The sequence below is a fragment of the Ambystoma mexicanum genome, chromosome 6p, assembly GCF_040938575.1.
Source record: "Ambystoma mexicanum isolate Mex_15411 chromosome 6p, UKY_AmexF1_1, whole genome shotgun sequence".
Classification (NCBI taxonomy): domain Eukaryota; kingdom Metazoa; phylum Chordata; class Amphibia; order Caudata; family Ambystomatidae; genus Ambystoma; species Ambystoma mexicanum.
The window spans coordinates 1,459,734,114-1,459,757,235 of NC_090935.1; the positions used below are offsets into that span (position 1 = coordinate 1,459,734,114).

Here is a 23,122-nt window from a genome sequence, read left to right on the forward strand (position 1 = left end):
TCTGCTTAAGGTGTATGAATATTATTTGCACTATGAAGCTGTCCAGGTGAATGCTCGAAAGCCGAACCTTTCAGGAACCTTCCACTTTGAATACGACCGTTGGTGGCAGCCTCACCGTACCCAGCCCGAAGCTGGCTGGGGATGGCTTGCTAAGTCCCTTACAAACAAGGTGTAGGACGGGGATGGGAACCCTGGTCAGTGCCCTAGCTCCATCAATATGTACCTTGGATATAGGGGGGAGGAGGCCCTTTGGAAAATCATTATATGTGGCAGTTTTGGATCTCACTGCAGCCTTTGATAACATTAACATCGCAATGCTCTGGGTGAAACTGGAAAAGTGAGGTATAGATCCAGGCCTCTTAAGAATGATCCAGTTGCTGTTCAGCAATAACTCTGTAATTGTACAACTGAACACAAAGGGGGGATCTATACAACCCCATTTCTTTTGCGCGTGGTCTACGCCAGGGGTGTGTTCTAGCCCCAATTTTGTTTAACTTGTTCCTGGCAGATCAATGGAAGGCATGTTTATCATGGAAGGGTTCTGCGCCTAAATGGGGGGATTTCAGAGTTAATATCTAATATGCCAGTATTGCTGATGACCTATTACTAATGGATTATAAACCAGCAGGACTCCAAAGAGTCCTAGACAGGGTTCATGAATATCTGGGGAGGAATTGGCTGGCTATTAACCCCCGCAGATCTTATGTTGTGTCCCATTCCTCCAAACGGAAACCAAAATCTTACTTCTGGAAGTTGGATCAGGTTAAAATTGAACACGATAACCTTCCTAGGATTCTTGATCTCCTCAAAGAATCAATTTCAGCTCCAAAAAGATAGGATGGTTGCTAAAATGGGTTCTAGTATTTCCCTTATGAAAGTGTTACAAAGCAAGCTGTGTGCCTTCTCATTTCTGCCATTGATCGAACGTTTTAAGTTAAAATTAACAGCAACATCGTTGGATGGGTGTGAACAGATGTTCTTTTCTAAACAGAAGTTTCCTGAACCGTCAGGAGGTGAAAGTCTGGAAGGCCGGACTGTTTTGTTAAAATGTATGACTTATTTTATGTTGATTTGAACAAAACAAAAAAACAGTTAACAAAAAATAGATACAAAGCCCTACAATTTGCAACTGGTGATGTAGGTTAACACAGGAACAAATCCAGTAGATGGATGCCAGGCCACCAACACTACCCAGGAAGCATTTACAATCTTAATTATGCCTGGGCCCACTGTATACTGCCGTAGTGAAACGCTATGATGGTGTCCCCAAGATATGCAAGCACTGCCACTGTTAAGAGCATGTCAATAATGCTGATGACCGTCATATTTGTTGGCATTGCCCTGCAAAAACAGTGTCCATGCTGCCTTTGCCTGCAATGTATGCCAGCAGTACTACTGTAAAGCACAGGTTTATGATGCCTGTATGCACAATGTATATATGAACATGGTCCTGTAAAATTATTTGTCTGGCTGTGTGTAACCAAATATATGCCAGTATTGCCGCTGTATAACACTTCCATGATGGTGCCCACAATAGGTTCAAGCATGCTACTGTAAAGAACATTTGTGTCTGGGTCCACAGCGTATGCCAACATGGCCCTGTAACACGTATTCATGCTGCATTTGAAACATTATGTAACCATGCATTTAAACTGCACCAAATCATCACTGTAGTGGTCTCTGTGGGCCTGGCCTCTCTAGAGGTTGGCATATTGTGCTCCCGCCTGGTGTACCGACACCTTGTTCTGTAGAGGAAAAGGTGTAGCGAGAAGATAAGATGGGAAAATGGGTGAAATGCCACAGACATAAGGATAGGGGGCCTGGCCTCTCTAGAGGTTGGCATATTGTGCTCCCGCCTGGTGTACCAACACCTTGTTCTGTAGAGGAAAAGGTGTAGTGAGAAGATAAGAAGATGGGAAAAGGGGTGAAATGCCACAGACATAAGGATAGGGTGATGTAGACGGGTAAGAGGAAATGTTTTCTGATAGCTTGGGTGCATGTGGTTCCATTAAGGTGGACCATAGATCTGTGTTGTCGAAAGTATGGTATGCTCTAAGCAGGTTTGGCATAAAACAGATTGTCTCTGTGAAGCCGTGTATAGGGGGAAATAGGTAGCTAATTACATGTGGTGTTTGACCACGTGATGGGCTCGAGGTGTACTCCAGCCACCCAGTTAAGTCATGTAGGCTTTTGTCCGGGGATTTCCTTTTACATTTTCCCACGGGGCAACTCCAGAATTGTAATGGGGGCGGGCGCAGCTAAGTTGAGAGGCCAGATGTGGCCCCGTTTGTAATAGATTATGTGAAAGGTTCATTTGGTTGGAGAACCAAAGGGGAGTACGGACTGTGGTGGGCAACAATTTTCATAATACCCACCTGTGCCCATAACCAGCAAAATGAGACCCCAGCACAGAAGAGGTCAAAGGCTTTGCATTCATAGTTTATTCTTAATACGCTTAAGCGGAGCTCAAACGATAAGCAACTGCTTCGTCTATGCCTCTGCAGTTACTATGAGAACAAACCACCATTATACATTTAGTGCTAAATTGCTTCATGACAGGCATTACATCTCCAGGTTAAATGTTAACACTGAGCCAGGGTCTCAGCTTACTACTAATGCAGCTGCCACCTGGCTATTTTCACTCCTGGAGCCTGCCCCAAGAATAAATGCGTACGTGCAGAGCAAATGGTTTCTTTTTCCTGCAAGGCAAGCACACTTTAACCGTGTGCACAGACCAACTGATTATAAAACTAATGTTCACTCATTTTACAAAGTGCCTACAATTATTTGTTCATCATTTTCCATAATCTGTCCTTTGAACATAGTTCTATTATCAGAATGGAATATCAGTAATTAAGTCAATCTGTGGCAGGCATATCTCTAATAACATTCTCCTGCATAAGAACAGCATTTGTGATGGATGCTGAAGTTGCCTGCCGACTGACACATGAAGCTAATGTCTGACACAAGGCAGCCTCACATTTAATACAAGAGATATGAAAAGGAAAATGGCCAATATAAAAAAAAAAGAACAGATCATAGTTTCCACCCAAATGTTGTCATTAAGGACCCTAAAGATCCGCCAATATCTAATGTATCGTAGGGAAGCGTGCTTGGTCTGCAATACTCTGAACAAAAATATTTTTCTCTATGATCCTGCTAGATCAAAGACAGGGTGGCAAACGGATTAATGAGCCAAACAAGGATGGTGCTACATAATATACCAATAATAACTATCCACCTAACACACGGACAACCCCAACTACTGCATATACGAACCCCTTGGAACAATACCTTTTTCTTTTCTCTGAGGGGAAGCATAGAGCTGCACAGGCTCTCTCTGGGGTGAAATAGCCATATACTCATGGTTTGGCATAGCTTGTGTATGGAGCAAAACAAAACAGCATCAAGGAATTCCAACAAGACAAGTTTCACTGAGCTTAATTGCTCCTTGGATTGTCTCTTTGTGCTACTGCAACCCTAAGTAGTCCATTTAAAGATTGCGGTCTTGCCCACCTGGCAGCTGTCCCTCACGGAAAGGGATTCCTCTTCAGTTTGTAGTTCAGTAGCTGTTGGTTGTTTCCTGGGTCTTAAGTTAAATTGCAGCCCCTCTGTTGCTCCAGCAATGTCTTTCGGACTAGCGATGTTACTGCACTAGTCAATAGTATTACCACCGGAAGGGGGCTTTTGGGTCTCCTTAACAGGAAATGCACTATCCACAGGGGCAGGTAACAAAGAGGACAGTGCATGCTTCATGTGACTAGAGTGGGTCCCATGTGTGGGGCTGCTGCACTTCAAGAATGGTTAGCAGCACCTGCACTGGGCCCTTCCACCTGGGTTGCAACCCAGATGTTTGATGAGTTATTCATGTAGATACGCAACCATCTGCCTGGATGCCATATCCTGGCCCCTCAAATGATGTTGGTAGACATTCAGCAACCTGTTTGTGGAGAACGAACATGTTTTAGCTAACACTTTACAGTTGTTGATTAACAGCAGACATGGCACATGTTTCAATAACTTTAGATTTGGCACGCCCCATACATTTGCTGGGTGGCCCATGACTACTTTGTAAGGAGACAATCCAACACCTGAGTACACTAATTCCATTACAGCATTAACAAAATGCACACCCTTTGTTGCTCCAGACAATGTGAGGCAGTCCAAATCAGTGTAAATACTCTTTTATGAGTACTTAATGCAGTACTGTCTTTTGAGGGGAATGGCTCTACCATTTGCTAAACATGCATACTATCACTAAGATAATATTTTCTTGACAGGGAGGCAATTTAATAAACTCTATTTATAACACTTCAAAAGGAAATTCCGGTGGCCGAAAATGTCCTTTTGGGGCTCCCTCATTCGTCTGAATGTTATAGGATGCACATACTAAGCAGTTTTTACAAAAACAACTGTGGCTGGTCTTAGCTTAATGTTAGCCCACACTGTAGTGAACAACTTGCGTATTCCCTCTGCACCTACATGAGATGGGCCATTAGCATAGGACAACATCAAAGGTAAATACATATGTGATCATTTCCCTTTTCCCTCATCTTGCATTTCTAGCCAACAACCATCTACATATTTCCAGTCTGTTTTCCATTCCTTTAATTCGTGGGCAGTAGCCTCAGACTGAATAGTTCATACTGTCTCAAGGGTATTATCAAACATGATATTCTCTGGCTGCATCATGTGTGTATTATACATAAAATATACAGGGCACTGTGCAGCTGCCTTTGCAATTTGGTCAGCAAAAGCATGAACTTTTCCCACATCATTTACAACAGCCTTGTGTGCGCTGCATTTGAGGATGGCCAGTTTCTTTTGCATATAATAATTTCAAATTCAATGTACCATGCTGTATTTTTGTCCCATGTGAAGTAAAAAATCCTCTCAGCCAATAAGCGGCGAAAGTTGTGAGCTACTCCAAATGCATATTGACTGTCAGTATAAATATTATCACTATTCACCGTATTGAGAAATTGTTGTCTATGCCATGTTGAGGTTGAAACTGGTCGCCACGTTCTTACAAGCTGTAAGGTAAGTCCTTGGAATCTCTTTATACACGTGGATATGCTAATTTTATTACTAATTTAAAAGACTGTTCAGGTGACCAATTTTGGTCAAACTTGTATAGTGCAACATCAATGGTTGTAGTGGCAGCAACATATAACATATGGAGGGAAGTATTGATGAAGGTTAAAAAGTATTAAAAAGAAGTAGTGACATTGCGTAGTGACATCACGCACTGCCCTCTTACTAGTGATTCCAACCTCCAATTCAGCCAGTATTGGAGGATCTGCCTTCTCAACCTTGGCTCCAACTCTGTGGAACTCACTCCCCCACACATTCGACACACCCAAGACTACATGGCCTTCCGCAAAGCTCTAAAAACCTGGCTCGTTCCATACACCTGATTAAGACTATCTAGGGCCGCTGACACCCTGCAACCTGCGGACAAATGTTCGAGGAGATACCGAGCAAGGACACCACTGAAAGCAACTAATAAGTCACTCTGAGCGCAGCTATCGCAAAACGCGTAAATGTAATCCGGAAACAGTGGGCTCTCAAAAGAATAAAACATCCACTCCAGACACCCACCTCTCCTATCACTATGCTCACTCATTACTCTGCACCAACACACAATACAGCGCAGCTATACCCCTCGATCAATTTCGGCCTAGCTGCTCACATAGAACAATACTCCATGAACACAACATCTTGCTAAAACGCAGCTATCCCCCACAAAAAATCAGCCTAGCTGCACACACAAGCGTCCTACTCAGGCCTAATGCCACCAGAATCCAGTCTCGGAGACCAACTTCCAGACTGCACACACATTCAACTGATCTGAATACCACCACACCTAATGTTAGGATGCAGCTACCATCAGGCCATCTCGTCAGCTGCTCACATATTGAGTGCACCCAAGCACCCTATGATACCCTACTCTCGCGACTGACCTGAACTGCGGACCCCAAGAGCGTTCCACCCACAATCACTTTGAGGTCATACCAATGATATATATAGCGCTAAATAAATGCCAAAGAACATAACATAAGACCGGAGCTCAACTCACAAGCTCGGGTGAGGGCAATAATTTCAGCTGCTTGTGCTGAATGCTGAGATATCCTACAAGCCTCAACAATGGTTTTTAAGGTTGTAATGGCATAGGCGCCTGTGGTAGTACCATCTGCTAATTTAAAACATGAGCCATTTACATATAATGTACATTAGGTTTATTAATCCCAGTATCCACCAAATCTACCCGTCCCTTCATTTTATTATCTGTTATTAATACACAAGCCTGCATTATTTTTAATTCATCCGATCGGAGGTGTAGCAAGGTGGCAGGATTTAGAGTGTTACAACGTTGTATGGCAATGTTTGGAGCCAAGAACGTCAGCTCATATCTAGTTAACCTGCCATTTGTCAGGTGCTGCATTTTAGTTTGGTTCAATAAAATATGAACAGCATGTGGCACAGACAATGTAACTTGGTGTCCCAATATTATGGCATCTGCTCGCTTCAAGGAAATCGCTGCAGCCGCTACACCCCTAAAACAATTTGGAAGTGCTTTTGCAACTCGGACCAATGTAGAAGAAAAAAATGCACATGGTCTGTTTTTAACCCCTTGCTGTTGAGTAAGTACAGATAACGCACAGCCTTGTTTTTCATACACAAACAACCTAAATGGTTTAGTATAATCATGAGTGCCTAAAGCATTTGAATTACAAAATGCAGATTTTAAAACATCAAAACTCTCTTGCTGAGCAGCAGTCCATGGCAAGGTGACTAGAGTGCTACTAAGTGTTAGTTCTAACAGTGGTTTTGCCAAAATTGGGAATCCGCTGCCTGCAAAATAAAATCATCCCTAAAACCTTCTGACATCTTTCTGTGTGATACAGAGGGGAGTAGTTTATCTGTAACTCAATTTTTCCAGTGTTGATATCTTTCTTGGATTCATATGCTGTGAATATTCCCAGTCATCAGGCTGGGAAAACCTCGGTAACTTTAATATAGTCATTTTCCTATGGGAAAAAGTTCGACACCTTGAGTGTCCCATCAACGTTGTTATGGGTGCTTTGGGCAGCACCAATGGGACTCGAGTGTATAGCCCTGCCCCCAGGGCTTCCACTCAGATTTTAACCTCTCCAAAAGGAGGATATCCGAAGAGGATGTTTATCTGAGGGGGAAGACTGGAGGGGCACATGTGAATCCATGAAAGTTACCAACGCTGGGGAAATGGAGTTACAGGTAAGAAAATACTCCCTTCTCCAGCATTGGCTCCTTCATGGATTCACGTGCTGTGACTAGATTTTGTAGCAGTAGAAATGACTGGAGCTGTATATCAGGCAGTGTATATCAGGCAAACAGGAAGAAAACATGAACATGAAGCAAAAGCATATGACCTTAAGGTAAAAAACAGGAGCAAACCCTGGAAGCTGTAGGGCTTACCTTACTGGAACATGCGTTGGAGCATCACTCATCCCACCTATACCTCCTCAGCATGTTGTTGATGCAGACAATAGTGTCTGGTGAACGTGTGGGGTACTGCCCATGTTGCTGCCTGACAAATGTCTCAGATTTGTATGCCCGCTCATAGAGCTGCTGAGGCCGCCATTTACTTTGTGGAATGAGCTCTGGGAGCCGATTGTAGAGGTTTGTTGGCCTTTGCGTGACAGAAACATATAGTAGCAGCCACCCTGCATGCGATGCCCTGTTTTGAAATCGGTCTGCTTTTATTTGAAGGGCCGAAAGCCACAAAAAGTTGCTTGGAGGACCTGAATGATTTAGTACAATAAAGGTAGTACTTCAAAGCCCTTTTGACGTCCAGGGAATATAAAGCTTTTTGAGCCGGAGAAGAAGTATTAGGAAAAAATGTAGGCAGGGTGATTGTAGTGTTTTTATGAAAGTCTGATGAAATCTTTGGAATAAAATGTGGATTCGTAGAGAGAAGAACCCTGTCCCTCATGAAGCGCAGATATGGAGGATCAATGACCAGAGCCTGCAGCTCTGATACGTGTCTGGAGGATATAATAGCCACTAGAAATATCTTCCAAGTGAGAAATTTGATGTCAGCTGCTGAAAAGGCGGTTTCATGAGGGCTGTCAAAACCAGATTGAGACTCCAAACGGGAGAAAACTTTTTCCTCAGAGGAAAAGTTTTGAAAAGGCCCTTCAGGAAGTGCTTAATTAATCTGTCGCTGATTAGCGTGGTAGAAGATCATTTCCTCGTGAATCTTGATTTCGCCGCTAGGCGAACCTTGAAAGAGGATATTGCGAGACCATCCTTTGCTAACAGCAAATGGTAAGGAAGGAGTTGTTGAGGAGTAACGTGCAATGGTTGCAGGTTAGGTTGTTGCATACATCAAACACAAAACCTTTTCCATTTACAGGAATATGATTTGTTGGTAGACCGAGCTCTTGCCGCAGCTAAAATGCAGCGACAGTCCTGAGGTATGTTTAGGTTTCCGAACTCTGTTTGGTCAGGAGCTATTACGCTCACCTGGTATCCACAGCGACGCCACCCAGCCGTGTTACTCGCTGGTATGCTTTTCAGCTTTGCCCTGATGTGGTCTGGGGGGAAGGTTCTGCCTGAAAATACAGGAGGACTGTGTTCAAGACTGACCAACTGGGGTAAGTATCCTCCCTCCACCCCCGTATGATTTCAGTCCCTCTGGCGCCCTCTCCTCACCTTGTGGTAGAATTAGGCGTGCTCTCTGTCCTGCCTTCTTTGCAGGGGCGCATTGTCTTTCATGGGCGATTGCGGTCCAGTTACTTCACTGACGCCGGCCCGTTTGATATTGTTCAGGTAGATCTTATTGCTGTTCTTTAGTTTTTTTGCTATCCTGCCTGCCTTTCTTTGTTTAAAATGTCTCTTTTTTCTCCCTTAGGTATGCAGAGCTTCAGCGCGGCGAACTGGCTTGGTTGAGGCCCGCTGGTAAATGATGGCGCATTAAGAGCGCTATGATGCGGTAAGTAAGCGCTATGCGCAGCTCTGCAAAGTCTTGCCTTTGCTAACCTGCGTTTTCCTTCCTTGTAGGTCGCTGTGTTCTTCAGCACGAGTGGAATTTCCGGAGTGGTGCCAGCCGAGAGGCGACCAGCCAGGTAAGCCTTTTGAGCAGTTCGTAATTTGTAAATGTCTCTACTGCTTTCTTTAATGTTGCCTCCATCTTCCTCTTTCAGGTCATTCTGTCCAGGAGGCGTGCAGATTCGAGGAAGCTGTTCCCAGTAGCTGCGAGTGTTTAAAGATGAAGACTGCAGGTAAGATGCTGCTGCTAATGATGTTCCTTTTGTCTCCTTGCATGTTCTGCTTCTTCGAGGTTTGAGGGAATAGCTGGACACAGTGAGCGTCATGTTGCAAGCTGCAAAGTAACGCAAAGCGTGTTGTCTTGCTCGGGTGTGGTTTAAATAGCCCCAACAAAATACTCCAGGTAAAGTAGTCCCTAGGCTACTACACCCAAAACACTAGACCACATAGCTTGGTTCTTAGGAACCAAGCTATGTGGATGCCTCCATGTTGGCTGACAATACAATAAAGTAGCTCCCAAGCACATTGTTTTTCATGGTGTATGAGCCTGGCGCCGTAGGCGCCAGGACTGGCCCCATGAGGGCTTTTGAAGAGGATGCCAGACTCTAGAGGCCAAAGTCCTGACTCCACCTGGCCTATGGGTGTGCCAGAGGGGGTTTTGGGCGAGGGTCGTGAAAGGAGCCATGCCGCCAACTTGAGGGATCCTGGGTTGTGATGCCATACCATTCCCTTGTTCTAAGATAGGAGATCCGGCTGGGAACCCAGGTGAAGAGGATCATCCACCGCCAGGTGATGCAGGTCGGACAACCAGGTCTGCCTGGGCCAGATCGGGGCCACTAGGATGATTTGCAGGGAACTGTGCAAACCATTTGAACAGTTTTCCTTATCAGGGGAAAAGGAGGGAACACATAGGCGAACATTCCGGTCCATGGAAAAGAGAATGCCTCCTCCCGGGAGTTTGGATGAGGGACCCAGCTGGCAAACTGCTGCCACTGTTTGTTTTAGGGGCTGGCGAAAAGCTCTAATGGGAAAGGCCCCATTTCACAAAGATCTTTGCCACCTGGGGGCTGTTCAGCTGCCATTCGTGCATCTGGGCATAGTCCCTGCTGAGGGTATCCGCCTGCTTGTTTTGAATTCCTGGCAGGTGGAAGGCCAGGATCTGGATCTTGTGTCAGATGGCCCAGTGCCAGATGATTTGAGCTTCCTGGGATAGGATATGTGAGTGTGTCCCTCCTTGCTTGCACAGATAGCACATGGTAGTTGTGTTGTCGGTGAGAACCCTCACTACGAGCCCTTGATGAGGGGGAACAAATATTTGAGAGCCCAGTGCACCACCCTGAGCTCTAGGGCGTTGATGTGTAGAGACGCCTCCGGGGGTAATCTCAGGCCTTAGACTTGGAACTGGTCCAGATGAGCACCCCATCCTATCTGAGGCGTCGTTCACGATGGTGTAAAGAAAATCCGGTACTACCAAGGGCATGCCCTGTTTGATGTTGACAGCCTGAATCCATCACTGTCGGGCTTCAGTCAGTGACCGGGCAAGGACTACCTTGTGCAACCAGGAGCCCTGGATCTGAGACCATCTGGATCTGAGAAATTCCTGTACTGGGCACATATAAAGGCGACAGTTTGGAATGAGGGGGATGCAGGATCACATGGTGCCGAGGAGAGACATATATGAGCAGACTGACACAGACCTTTCCATTGTAAAAGAGGGCGCTAGGGTCACGAGTTTCTCTATTCTTTCTTCCAAGGGCTTCATTTGATTCTGGGTTGTACGGAACTGCGTACCCAGGAAGACCAAATCCTTTGAGGGTGTCAGATAGGATTTGCTGAAGTTGATGGCGAAGCCTAGACATTTTAGAAGGAGCAGTGTGCTGTTGAGAGATTCTGACGTCTGCTTTTAAGTCGTCCCCCTGACCAACCAGTCGTCCAGGTACGGGTATACGTGGTGGCCGATTCTCTGGAGGAAAGCTGCTACAGGAGCCAGACACTTGGTGAAAGTTCTGGGAGCAGACTTTAGGCCAAACGGGAGAACTCTAAACTGGAAGTGGTTTTTGCCCACCGTGAACCTGAGGAATTTAGGATGCCTTGGGTGAATTGGTATGTGACAGTACGCGTCCTTGAGACCTAGAGACACTAAAAACTCCTCGGGCTGTACCGCCCTTATAACATCTTGCAGCGTTAGCCTCCTGAATATTTGCTTTTTTATGTTCCTGTTGAGCAGCCAGAGGTTTAAAATGGGGCGCCACTTTCCGTTTGGCTGCTTTACTATGAAAAACCTGGAATGGGTGCCCTTTCTTCTTGCCGATGGGGGAACCCTCTCGCTGGCCCTTTTTGTAACATGAGCCGAACCTCTCAATGTAAGATGTGAAGTTGAGGTTGAGATGTTTTTACCGAAGGAATGGGGAATTGGGGATGTTTAAATTCTAGCAAATCACCGTATTGGACAGCATCCAGTACCCATCTGTCTGTTGATATTTAACACCACCTTCCCTCCTATCTAACTGCCTATGTGGCAGTCATGGTTGCGCTTTGCTCTGATGGTCTCTTTGTGAAGAGGAGGATCCACGTTTCCCCTGACCTTGGTAGTCTTTGTTGTGTTGGGTGGTTTGAAAACAGCACCTGTTGCCGTGGGAGTAGTAGGTGGACCTGCTGTATCCCTTGTCTCGAGAACCCAAAAATCTTGCGCTCCCAGAGACACTAACAAAAGGAACAAAAGGGACAAAAAGCCCTTTTGCCTTGTAGAGCTGTAAGGGATCCTGCTGTATCCGAATCTGCTTACATGGTCTTCAAAGCTTTGTCAATCTTTTCCCCGAAAAGATGATCCCCTTCACAAGGCATGTCCACAACATTGTGCTGAACTTCCTGGCTAGGTCGACAGCAATGTTTATGCTATGGTTCGATGCTTCCTCCCCCTCTCTCACCAAAAGCTTAGCTTCTTTGCGCTGCTGCTCCGGAAGGTGGTCTAACAATGGCACTAGATGGTGCCACATCTCGCGGTCATACCGTGCTACGATGGCAAAAGAGTTGTCCGCCTTCACAGTAGTCACTCCAATTGTCAGGACCTTTTTCCCAAAAGCATCCAACGTACGGTTCTCATTCTCAGGCGGAGTGGCATATTTGTGTTGAGTGAGCTTTCCTACTAGCTGCTGCGGACACAACAGACTCGGATGTCGGCTGGGATGTTAGGCACTTCGGCGTGGATTCAGGAGCTTTGAATTTTTTTTCCAAGCGGCCCTTGACTGCTGGCTCCGTGAAAGGGTGCTTCATCATACGGAGACCCTCCTGCCATACGTAATCCAGTAAAGGACTTGATAAACCCACCCGTCACTTCCCCATGTGGTCGAACAAAAAACAGTCCTTTTTTCTTCTTCCGGGCTGAGACCAAATTCCCGGCAGGCTTTAGCCATCATAGCATGCGCCTTTGTCATCGGGAGGCGATGGTTGGGACGGTCCACCCAGCGCTTCCGGGTCTGTATCCCAAGCATCCACCCTCCTTGGAGAAGAGGAGACGGAGGAGAGGGTGTCCTGTGGTGCAATGTCTGAGTCGTCCAGCTCTCCCTCCTCCTGCTCCCTATGGTGAGGACTAAGAGCCCTAGGAGATAAAACGGGTCTAGCTGGGGATTGCTTTCTAGGGCGATAGCCCTGGTTTTGTGAGGTATCTGAAGCATCCTTCTGACGAGGAGTAATCTGCAGGCTTTGCAACAGAGGGAAAGATGGCGTTTGCAGTCTCATGGGACAACTAGACGCTAGGCTTCCAATGCCTCAACGTGGTGAGTGCTTGCACAGAAAGCAATGATTGTGGATTCATTAGCAGATATTGTGGTTCAAAAGCCCCCATGTCCATTAATGTGGACGGTAGGGCAGGTGAATGCATTATCTGCTACTACTCCAGGAACGATGGATCTAGGAGAGGCGTTTCTGAAACTCCTTCGGGACCAGACTCAAAAACTGCCTGCTCGACGTAGGGAGGTGCCTCATAATCAGAAGTGATCTCATGCTGAAGTATTCCCTCCGGCAGAATGGTCAAAGACCTTTCGAAAAGAGGCTGTTTTGCAGGCACAGTTGTGTTCTTTGATCTCTTGGGAGACTGATCATCTGCTGGCCTCGTAGAGGAAGTACAGGTTGACAGATTTTTTCTTAGTCATCATCGACGATGTTGTGGTGGACGGTCTGATCGTCGATGGGACAGTTGTCAACAGGTAGTCGTTGACGGAATAGTCGCCGATGAAGCAGTCGTCATCGATGGAGTTGTCGATGGGGGACGAGTCATGGATGTTGTCTTCGTCGATGGAGAAGGTGGTGGCCTGGATGACGACTTGGATCTGTATTCGTCGAGTCATGGCTGGAGGAGGATTTATGGGATGCTGAAGAGTGATGCTTGTCAGCGGATGAGAATTTCTTCGTCGATGAGGATGTAGGCCTTGATTTGGCTTTATCCGATGACGAAGACTTACAGGCCAAGTCTGCAGATTTTTCCGGGTGCGAGCCCTTCTTCTTAGGTGCTTCGGAGCATGGTTTGGAAATGCCCAGAGTGGGGGAAACCTGCAGTCCGTCACTACTCGACAGAGGCCTTTTCCTGGATTTATCCTGACAGGAAGAAGGCCTAGGCTCACCTGTGCGCGGTTTCTTATGCAGCAGTTCTTCTGACTGAGCGTTAGCGTGATGGTGACCTCTTAGCTGAGGGAGTGGATGCCCTGCCTCCGCGTGAGGAACCAACCTCCGAAGCCGGAAAGGCTCCCTTGTTTAGCCTACGAATTAAGCACCCGTTCCTGTCATTGAGGATTTTTTGGGGGAACGCCTGACAGATGTCGCAGTCTTGGATGTAGTGATTGGGGTACAAACAGTATAGGCATTTGGAATGCCTGTCCCGCTTGTATGCATTCTTGAGGCCGCAGGTCTCAGAAGGCCTAAACAAAGATTTCTTCGGACTGGAGGATTCCATAACGGGACCGGAAAACACACCTTTCCTTTGTGAAAGAGTGGAAAACAGCGAAAGATCAAGTGAAGAAAGAAATTTTTCTCACAAAAAAGACGAATTCTATGGAGAGAACGCGAGGTAATCCCAACTGTTTGGAAGACGGTTGAAATCTGAGGGGAAGGAGCTATACATTCAACGTCCCATTGGTGCTGCCCAAATCACCCATAACGACATTGATGGGACACTCAAGGTGTCAAATTTTTCCCCCATAGGGAAACTACTGTATTAAAGTTACTGAGGTTTTCCTAGCCTGACTACGGGGAATATTCACAGCATGTGAATCCATGAAAGATCCAATGTTGGAGAAAGGTATTTTCATTAGAGCCTTTATGCACAGACGGTGTAATCTAGACTCTCCTTTTCACAATACATGTCCTAAATAGGTGACCTAAGTTTTACAGAACTACTTCTTTTAGGGGCACTTTATGTCACAGAGGTACTAAAAGTTGTAATGACCGCACAGTGCAATCCATTCATTGCTGTGGTCTATCTGCAGATGGTAGAACTAATCCTCACTCATATTACAAAGTGCCTACAATTATTTGTTCATAATATTCTACACTGCTATGAATGTATGGTCACATTCTAGGTTGTGTTGGAAGCCTGTCACTCAGAGAGAGGGGGGGGGGGGGGAAGCGTGATACTCTGATAATGTATTTGAGAGTACCGCCACTGCACAGATCCGGGTACCTGTTCTTAGGGCTCTGTGGGTTACATGTCTCTACCACCTAAATCTATGACACAATTGTTGCTTGTGTAGCATTTTGTCTGAGCAAGACCACCTCACAACACTGAGGAGCAGCAAATAATCCTACTGAACATTACTCAAGGGCCCCTCAGCGCCCTCTCCCCCCTCCACCGATGTACAGTCCTTTATTAGGGGGAAGTGGTTGATCCTGAATATCCATCCAGGTTAGAGTAGATTTCAGTTTGAAGGTTACCGGCTGAGACTACACCCCAGAGGCTGTTGCCCAGCAGTCATACGGGCGTGCCAGCAATCCCTGCACTATTCTTGGTGCATTGTGGAGACTGGGTCCCTTCTTAACAGTTGCTGGACTCTGCTTGGAAGATACTTCATATTAACTAACGCTTTCCAACCACTTCCCTGAGCTGGAGCTGCTTAGCTAGGTTAACAGGTAGCCATAGGGTGAACTGGAAAACATCTCAGTTTACTGGACAACCGTCTTTTGTATGGTACTGAACAGTATTCAGTCTCCAGGAAAGCCTTTCAATAACAGTCGGGATTGTTTGTACGCCAGACAATTGCATCTCCCTGGGAAATGAGATCCATTTTTTATTTCTATTTTGGCAACACTTTTGTCTTTTATTTAAGGGGGGGGTCTACCCCAAGCCATCGTTTTGTCCCTCTCCCGGCTTTCTCCCCCTCCCATCCCCTTTTCCCTTATTTTCCTACCTTTCCTTTGGTCAGTATGCAAACTCACAAGTGTTATATTATGTTGTCTTTTATACTACACACACCACCACCACCACCACCGTAGTGGTGGTGGTCCAAATATGAGGACCCCTGTCCTTGTAGAGGTGAATTGCAACCTTGCCAAGGGTGGCAGCCACACTGTGGCGTGTGGTGTGAAAATGGGTTTGAAAAGGAAATCGGGTTAAGGAGTGTGGGAGAGGGGAAGAGTGAGAAATGTAAGGGAGACATAACATGTTCAGACTTATTCGACAACATCTAGGAAAATGCAAAGATATGGGTGAGTAATGCTGCTCATTGAGATTACTGTACACCTTTTCATGTCATGGTTTGAAGAACGGGAGCACATAAAAAGGAAAAAGAGAAGTGGAAGCTGGGAAGTAGCTGCATATATGAGGTTAGTAGCCCTGTGTGAATAACCAGAGGTACCCTGGGGGTGCCTTATCTTCCTACATGAAGACCTTTGGGGCATAGTTTCATTGCCACACTTGCAGAAATGTACGTTGTCACAGATGGCCTTCGGAATCTCACGATTTTTGATAAATCACAGGTGCTCCAAACGGGCACTAGATGATTGAAGAACACCGTTTTAGTATCTTTATGGCCAGAGGTTTGAGACTGTAGAGTTAACAAACTTACCAATGCAGAAACCCACCGGTCTATGTTTTAATGAGATGTCATAATGGTGACTTGATAGGGTGTTGGGAGGGTATACGAGCGTTGGGAGGGCTCAAGAGTTTATGAACAATACTTGGCCCGAACTTTTACTGTTTTTCTTTAAATCCTAGAAGACTTTGGTTGAAGGCTCCTCATGAACTATTGGCTGGTGGTAGTGCTTGCGAGCATTTCACTGACTACTAGGATATGTTTACGAAGACTGTTTAACTGCCATGTTTGGGATGCTTCGGTTCATTGGTGACCAGATGTTCGTCATGGGGTGGAGGACCCACGCCCCTTCGCCTGAGGGGGGGAATGGACCAGAAGTCAACCTGTCTGCTGGGCTGAACCGGCAGAGACTCATCACATGACAACCAAGGAACATGAAGATGGCCAACATGTGCTCTTTGTTCTGGAGAGGTGAGAATAACTTGCCAGAAAGCCTACATAGGGCACTTTGTAGATATGTGGTAGAGCGGGTTCATTTGGTCTATGGGGTTCGGATGGGATGCTGTTTTCTAGCAAGATAATATGCAAATAAACCCTTTCTTGTTCATTCTCCAAAACTAAACGTGGACGATTTTCTGGAACGTTAATAATAAAAGGACTGATCTCTCTGGTTACTCAATCTCCCCTCCAACCTAACCTATGACCAACCTTTTGTTTGAGATATACCTTCTTAAACCCACCATGACTTTCGTGGTGTATTCTATGCATGGCCCAATGCTCCAACCACAAGGCTGTCAGGACTATACTGCACTGAGGTTCCATAATAAGGGTGAACCCGAACTGCCCTCTAAGAGACAGAACATTTCCTGGAGAAAAAGGATTGCATTTGGACTAATTTGCATACCCACAATGCCTTGCTGATGTGGCTTGGCAATGGAGGTGTGCTTCCAGTGATGGCTACTGGGTGGCATTGTGGAATGTGTGACTTGGCTCAAATGGACTACCTTAAACATAAAACCATAAAACCATTCATTGCCGTCAGATTCAGAAAAATGTGGAAATACTATTAAACTATTAATAATAATTAGTTGTGGAAATTGTGAAACATTTTACTTGTGCCATCCTGGGTTTCACTCACGGGTGCTTTTTTAGGGCGACCATATTTCAGGTAATTTCCATAGTCATCTGAAATATTCAGTTGCATGCTGTGCTATGATATTCTTTTTCAAAATAACTTTCATGACCTCAAAGTAAGTCCTTACTACCTGTGGTGAATACCCTGAGCTTCCTAGCTTAATATGTAAGGATAGAGGGCCATAGGGACAAGGCAAATATGGCTGTTACTCAATGGGTATTCCCCAGTCTTGCAATACTGGGGCTGGGCCAGACTGGATGCACTACAAGTCCCAGAATACCAGTTTCACCTCTCTGGTAATGTTGCAGTTAAGAGCCGGCCAAGGCCCCTGGGCTTTGTTGTTTGCCAGAAAGTAACGGCAATTACAGAGCTTCCACAGAAGGACGTATATGAATAGGAGCAAGACCAAAAAACATGCAATGTTCCCCGACTCAAGGCTAGATACATTAATGTCTTAACTGCAGTATTCACACAATATCCAAAGACTATGGTGTAGGACCAGAGCATAGGGGTTCTCTCCTGTGGAGCTGTTGATATCAGATGAGCCATGAAACTATTCCCTGCTATGAGGAGGGTGTGCTGCAGAGGTGAGCCAGAGTATGTCGGTCTCTGTAGAACGACAGCAGGGGATCTAGTCACATCTCCCCCATTACCTCCCTCTATCTACTGGTCCCTCAGTGGGCGAATGTAGGTTTCCCGAGAGTGATTTCTTGAGATTCTCCCTAGATGCAGGGCTCCCATTTTCCCAATTCCCCCTGATCTGATTTCTCCCTCTTACTTTTCTATGGTTTAAGGTCTATTTTGGCCATTCTCCGATGCTTGAGTAGAGTCTCAGTTGGGTTCAGGAGCCTTGGGGTCCTCTAACATCCACTCAGTTCTGGTTTCTGGCTTGCTGTGTATTAATCCATGGGTGCTTGAGCTGTAATACCAGCAGCAGTTCTCCCCGGTATTCTAATTATAACCGTGTTCTACCAACAAGATGGGGCAAGGATAACTGGTCAATTAGGGCATACCAAGGGCCTCCACAAGTGCGTGCATTGCTAAAAATCGAGATAATTTCATAGGAATGGATACCAGATCATCAAGATAATTAAGTGGTTTACCCTTAGCAATCTGATTGTATGTACAGTCCAAACTAGGAATACCTCAATCCATCCCTTCCCGTTCTGTCTTTTTAGGTTAGGTTATTTGTCTAAACAAAAAAGTGCTAATGGCATTAAAAATCTTCCTCCTTATATGCACTACCAGAGTGATCAACACATTCCTTTTGCAATAAGAATACTTATCTTTAATGACCAATATACAGCCTTTTAGTCAAATTTTATCATCTATGACTATGCATTATTAGGATCTAATGTGCATTTGCGACAGGATGTCTTTAAGATGCATCAATGTTCTTTGAATATTTAGTTTGTTTTGTTATTCATACACCTATTGTATTGCTTCTTACAATCAATAAGTTTCAATGTCAAATTTCATTTCCTTTTTTGTAGATATATGTGAAACCTGTTGAATTTGCTGCCCCTGAGGAAGTGTATCAAACTTGAAACGTGTTGGGCCAACCAGAAACAAATAAAAAGAAAACACTGTTTCTTTTAACGAAAAGGAGTCATTGAATTTTTATATGCTAATAATTGAAACTGCCAGCTTGGCTATTTTGAATCCTTTATCATAAGTATTGGTATTTTGAATAGAATTCCTTTTGAAAGTCTACATAACATCCCTAAGGCTTTTGCCTCTTAGAAAGTGGGCAGGGGACGTAGTTTTACAAAAATGTGGATCTCTGTTTTCTGTAGTCAGCTGAGCAACCATGCAATCTTTTTTAACCATTTTTTTTTCAATGGAGACATAATCAATTACAACATATATTTTAACTTTCAACAAATGTGCAATGCTTGATCTCTCTTCTGCCTTTGACACGGTCAACCATGCCATCCTGCTCAACCGTCTCTGTGATAACCTGGGTATCACTGGTCAGGCTCTGGCGTGGCTGACTTCTTTCCTCTCCGACCAACTCTCCCAGGTCCAACTGGGGTCCTTCCTCTCCGACATCTTTTTCTCTACCTGTGGTGTCCCCCAGGGATCTAACCTCTCTCCCTGGCTGTTCAACCAATACCTGGCACTCCTTGCCCACCGCATCGCCACCATCTGTCCCACCTTTCGGTGCCATGCGGATGATACCCAGATCATTTTCAGGCTACCCTCAGTCTCCTCCTCTCCTTCCCTCATCTCTGACTGTCTGCCATTCAGGAATGGTGTGCCGCCAACGACCTTTGTCTTAATGCCAGTAAGACTGAGATTCTACTCATCGGCTCACCCACTCCCTCCTTCCATGCAGCTCTCTGGCCAGCCTCTCTTGGCCCTCCTCCCACTCCCACCTGCAAGGCTAAAAACCTCGGTGTCATCTTCGACTCTGCACTCTCCTTCTCCCCTCACATCTCCGACGTCTCCAAGAAGTCACACTACCAGCTGCACCTCCTTAGAGGTATTCTTCCTTTCCTCTCCTTCCCCCCCAGAAGCTCACTGTCTCCAGAGCCCTGGTCCTCTCCAAGCTGGACTACTGTAACAGCCTCTATCTAAATCTGCCTGCCTCTACTCTCTGCCCTCTGCAACTTATCCAGAACAGGACTGCAAGACTTGTCCTTGGCCTCAAGCCCAGGTACCGTATCTCTCCAGGATTTAAATCTCTGCACTGGCTCCCAGTGGCTGCGAGGATTAAGTTCAAAACCCTCTGCATTGTACACAAGGCCTTCTGGGGTCTGGGACCGAAATACCTTCATCTCTCTCTACCTAAATATCTCCCTTCTCGAGCTCTTCGCTCCTCTGCCTCCAACTCCCTTAGGGTCAGTCGCTTCTCCAAGCAACGAGTTGGTGGCAGATTACTCCCTTCAGCAGGGGCCTCTCTCTGGAACAGCCTTCCTGCATCCCTGAAACTTGAGGAGAACCATCTCCGGTTCCGGAAACACCTCAAAACCTTTCTCTTTGCTTCCGCTTTCTCTCCTCCTCTCCCTTGCTGAATTCCTGACCGAAATTGCACTGGCTACCTGGCCAACCTTTTGACATCTGGCCCAGGCCCCGTCAATTACCCACCTGCACTGCCCCCCTGGCAACCCCTAAACTTGGGGACCTTTTTCTGTATCCCTTCAGTCCCCCCTTCTAGCACTTACATCTGCACTTCCTTGCACTTGCCACTAGCTGGCTATTTATGCGTCATATTTATTCCACTTCCCATGTACTGCACTTCCCCTCTCCCTTCCCCCTTCGCACTTTTCCTTTTCCCCCCCTTCCCTTGCACAATCTGAATGACACCTGGCCTAGTAGGATCGTTGTTTGTCCTCCCATTGTTCCCCCCCCTTGCCTCGTCGCGCCTTGAAACACTTGTGTATAGGCACGTTATAAATGCCATATCATATCACATCATAACTTTTGATATTATGAGTCCACATTATAATTTCGTTGTCTGTTACTATACAATAGGTATCTCCCAGTTTTATCGTTTCATTCTTAATTTCCTTCCCTACTCCCTTCCCCGCTACTCCTTTTGTAAGGGGGGTCAAGTGGATAAGCGTTTCTGCATTGTCTAATTCTTTCATACATAAGTTCTTGTGTGTAGATGTCACACAGTTAATTCCCTCTTCCCCTTTATTTGTCCCCTCCTTGTTCTCTTTTTTTCGTCGTGCTGATTCTCTATCTCTTTCTCTGTTCTGATGTTAAGCGATCGATATATTTCTGAGGGTTCGTGGTTTATAGAAGTGGGCTTCCCTGTCTCCAACAAAGTCTCTGAAGGGGGACCATATGGATAGGTATCTTTGATATGTTTCTGTTCTTATGGCAGTTACCTTCTCCATTGCCATTACTCCCCATAGTTTCATCCTCCACCATCGTGTCGTTGGTCCTTCTAGTGTTTTCCACCTTTGCGCTAATGTTATTCGTGCTGTTGATAGTAAGTGTGTTATTAGCGTGGATATATGTCCCGATGCTGCATATATTCCCTTTGCCTCTACTCCCAGCAGGACCACCTTAGGTGATAGTGGTAAGTATTATCAGCATCCCCAACTTCTTGCACTTCACATGCATAGTCAAATGTAGTTAACCAATTCATTATGTCATTCTTGTCATCGAAAACTAATAACCTCTACTGATTAGCTAAAAGGACAAACAAAATAGAATGAGTAAAAAGGATCAAACCCGTGAAGTAGATAAAAAGAATAAGTTGTACGAGGGCAATAGGATCAATGTGGACGTGAGGAATAAAGTGGATAACAACATTTCAACTAACCCAAACTACTAGATCTTAAATAACAATTAAACAAATAACAATACAACATCAAGATCCAAGCGAGAAATTGAAAACTAATAACCTCTAATGTAAACTAAAAAGGACAAACCAAATAGAATAAGTAAAGTAGATCAAAGCAGTGAAGCGGATAAAAAGAATAAATTGTACGAAAGCAGTAAGGCGGTTGAAATTAATGAAATGGATGAAATGATTGCAAAGGACGAAAGGAACATAATGGATAAAAGCAATAAAGTGAAGAGGATGGAAAGAGGAATACAGGAGATGGATGAGTGCAGACAGATGGCATGGAATGTATGAGTACACGGTATAAATGAAAAGTACAGAATAGACTATTCGAGTACATGAGACGGGTGTAGTGCATGGGGCAGATGGAGCACGGAACTGATCGAGTGCGTGCGACAAGTGACATGGGCTGAACTGATAATGTAGGATTAATGAACGAAGTGAGTGGAGCGGATGAAGTCAGTGGAGCGGATGAGTGTGTAGAGCGGATGAGTGCGCAGTGCGGATGAGTGCGCGAGTCGATAACAGAGTGGAGCAGATGTAGGGTGTGGAACAGATTTAGTGTATTGAGTGGATGTAGGGCATGATGGTGGTGTGGAACAGATTTAGGGTGCGGTGGTGTTGAGCGGATGTAGGGTATGATGCAGGTGCAGAGCCTGTTCAGAGTGCGTAAGTGGATGGATCAAGTGAAAATGTGGTTGGAGCGGAGTAAGTATGGGGTTGGAACGTGCAAAGCATATGGGTGGAACGGATGAACTGGGTGGAACGGATGAACTGGGTGGAACAAACGGATGAACTGGGTTGAACAAACGGGTGAACTGGTTGGAACGAACAGATGAACTGGGTGGATGGAATGGGTCATGTATGCAGAAGGAACGGGTGAAGTATGGAAAAGGAACAGATGAATGAGTGTAGAATGGGCGAAGTGGGTGGAACGGGTGAAATGGTAGAACGGATGAAGAAGGTGGATGAATGGGTGATGTGTTTGGAACCGGTGAAGTGGGTGGAACGTGTGAAATGGTAGAACAGATGAAGAAGGTGGATGAACGGGTGATGTGCCTGGAACCGGTGAAGAGGGTGGAACCGGCGAAGTAGGTGGAACAGGTGAAGTGGATGGAACGTGTGAAATGGGTGGAACCAATGAAGTGGATGGAACATGTGAAGACAACGTATGTGGATGGATGAAGCTTGGAGAAAAGATAACGTGGGTAGAATGAATGAATGGAGCAGTGCATAAAACGGATTGAAGTGCATGGAACGTTTGAAAGAGCATTGAAATGAACGGTTTGAGTGCTTGAAACGGTCGTAATACGTGGAACAGATTGAGTACATGGAACAGATGGAGTGGGCTTGATCTCAAGCACCCAAGGTAAACCACCATAGCACATCTCCACGCTTACTCTTTTTTTTACACCACCACTCAACTAGAACACAGCTATACTATGACACCATTCGGTATAGCTGTTCTCATACCATCATTTGCCTCGTACTCCCCAGCACCCTAACTAAAACACCTCTGGTTACACATCCTCCAGCCTAGGCGTTCTCCTCAGGCCTAACGCAGCCAGAATCGGTCTGGATAACAACCTGCCAGAACGACACATACTCTTGATCTCTCAACCACCACAC

At 45.6% G+C, this 23,122-nt stretch overlaps 1 long non-coding RNA gene across 1 annotated transcript in view; it reads left to right on the top strand.

Moving 5' to 3' along the window:
- The window catches only part of LOC138510535 (uncharacterized), a 36,966-nt gene extending 18,171 nt beyond the window's left edge, over positions 1-18,795 (top strand). Inside the window, exons 2-3 of the long non-coding RNA XR_011280403.1 lie at positions 16,238-16,526; positions 18,684-18,795. This is a non-coding gene — a long non-coding RNA (uncharacterized lncRNA). The remainder of the gene's footprint in view (positions 1-16,237; positions 16,527-18,683) is intronic.
- The last annotated feature ends 4,327 nt before the right edge of the window (positions 18,796-23,122 follow it).